The sequence below is a fragment of the Montipora foliosa genome, chromosome 9 (assembly GCF_036669935.1).
Source record: "Montipora foliosa isolate CH-2021 chromosome 9, ASM3666993v2, whole genome shotgun sequence".
Lineage (NCBI taxonomy): Eukaryota > Metazoa > Cnidaria > Anthozoa > Scleractinia > Acroporidae > Montipora > Montipora foliosa.
In genome coordinates this window covers 16,175,792-16,178,291 of record NC_090877.1, presented here as the reverse complement: position 1 = coordinate 16,178,291, position 2,500 = coordinate 16,175,792, and positions in this window count along the sequence as shown.

The window sequence follows — 2,500 nt, the reverse complement described above, 5'->3', positions numbered from 1 at the left end:
TAATTGAACTCACCCCCTTGTGAAATATTTCAGTACAACGCGTTTCCAACCGAAATACGCAGTACCTTGTTATTCGCAAATGAGAAAACTTACAATGTCTTTTCTGTGGACGGCTTTAAAAGGAAATCCAAGGGACACAGACAGGCACACTGTCTTTTCGATGGACGAAAGTAATTGAAATTCCAGTAAGGCACAGGCATTCCTGATGGACGACGCAGTTAAATAATTTAAAGGCCAGCGTTTGTCAAAGTTATAAGTTAAAAGAAAAAAAAGCTCGTGGGGAAACTTATTTACATTGATATCAACTCTTAGCATGCATCAATCGAGTAATGTCAATAGGCGAATGTATGACACCCATCTGCTAAAATGAAGCGTTTATCATCGTAGGGCGGAAGACTCGTTTTGGTTAAAGTCAGGGAATAAATTTGATAGTTTTCGCTTCGAATTTGAATTTGACGTTGTTTCTCAAAGTCACATTGTTCGAAATGCCTTTCGCTGTTTTCTTTTCCACTTGTTTGCTATCTTTACCGCGCACCGGTGGCTCAGTTGGTTGAGCACCGGGCTGTTAGTCTTCTCGGATAAGGACGATAAGCCGGAGGTCCCGTCTCACAACCCTTCAATGTTCATAATCCTGTGGGACATAAACGAACCCGCACAGTTGTCGTAAAGAGTAGGGCATGTAGTTCCCGGTGTTGTGGTCTGTCTTCTGTGGTGTATCATGGTTGGGAGGGTAAATGCTCGGAGATATTAGCTACACCAAGCTACTTTAAAAATCCGAAGGTAAATAAAGATATATGATATGATATGATGATATGATTCTGTGAATAGGATAGAGTAAATTTTAGGTCGAAGGCCAACAAACTCCTCGATGGGTATGCCGTGGGTCTCATCTTTCATCTTCCCCAGCACCTTTTTTTGTTCCTTGCAATGTACACAAAATGGTCTCTTGGGTACTCTGACCTGTCAAAGTAGTCTAAGTCTTGTCGAAAATCGCGGTAGAGGTTATCTGTCTTGACGTCATAGCACAAGCTGTCGGTGTCTGTAAACAACAATTTACACTGGGGTCCGTACTTTGAGACCATATAATTGTAGTGGAAATCGTACATCAGTACTCTAGACAGATCGAGAATCGTGAAGCCGACGACAATGGGGCGATTCAGGTACAACTTCGTCTTCTTCATGCTGATAGCGGCTACAATCACGGTCGTAAGTCGTTGGAACACCCACCCCCTTTCCCCCGTTCAATGTTGCATAGCGCAATGCACCCAAACTAACTGTTCAGTACTTTTTAGTTTCTAAGCAAGATTGAAAGGTGGGAGAGGGAGGGATGCTCGATTAATCCCGTCGGCGTACCACCATTGTGTCCCTGATTGTAGGTCCTCGGAGAAGATGCGAAAGATATCAAAGGACGGAGAGGCGGTTAGTTTGGAGAGTTTGTTCGGACTGGTCACCAGCTTGACATTCACGCGCATTGGCAGATTCTCCATCGTTTTCCCAAAGACCGCATTGTTCATAAGTTTAAAGAAATCTTTCTCAAAATCATTGGAAGCTTGTTTTCTCTTCTCAGTATTGAAGTCGATGTAACTCTTTAACCATGTACTCTGTGCAAAGCCGAGTACCCGATGGATATTTATGAGCTTTATACCAAGGTCTAAGTACAGTTTCAAGTTGCGGTAATGAAGAATGTAGGTCGTTTTGTTGTAGCGATTTGGGACACATAAAATGCGCATTTTATGAGCTAGGACAATAACACAACTAATCGGAACCTTATATTATGGGATCTTTCAACCGTAATATAATGAATGTAGGCATTCTTGATAAGAATACAGTATTTTTTTTATCATCAGTGCATATACGGCCAACACAAACTACCGATGTGTACTTTGATGCGGCTAACATTAATGTACATATTGATGCCTGCATATAAGTTTTCCTATGTGGATGAATACCCGTTGTTATACCTACGTAGATGCTTTCCTGCGTAGAAGATTATATACCTGCATAGAAGTTTTCCTATGTGGATGAACCTGTTGTTATACCTACGTAGATGCTTTCCTGCGTGGAGGATTATGTACCTGCATAGACGTTTTCCTATGTGGATAAACCTGTTGTTATACCTACGTAGATGCTTTCCTGCGTAGAAGATTATATACCTACATAGAAGTTTTCCTATGGATGAATACACGTAAAAGGTTACACAGAATAATGAACTGGATTATGCCCGTGCGGATATTTACAAATAAATGAGACAATCTTTCATGAAAATAAAGATATTGTTATTGAACCAGAAATTTAAGGACTTACTAAACAGAGAACACGATTGAAGCCCACGAAAATAGTTATGGAAGCGCAGATGCCCACTTGCGCAATGATTTTGACGGAAATGGAAATAAATTTAAAATAAAGTTCCTACCAATAAAATATTAGTGAAGAAATTGAAGTTGCTGCCAAAAGTACAAAATGAAATTAAAGAGCATTACCATGAATATATCGGACGTTT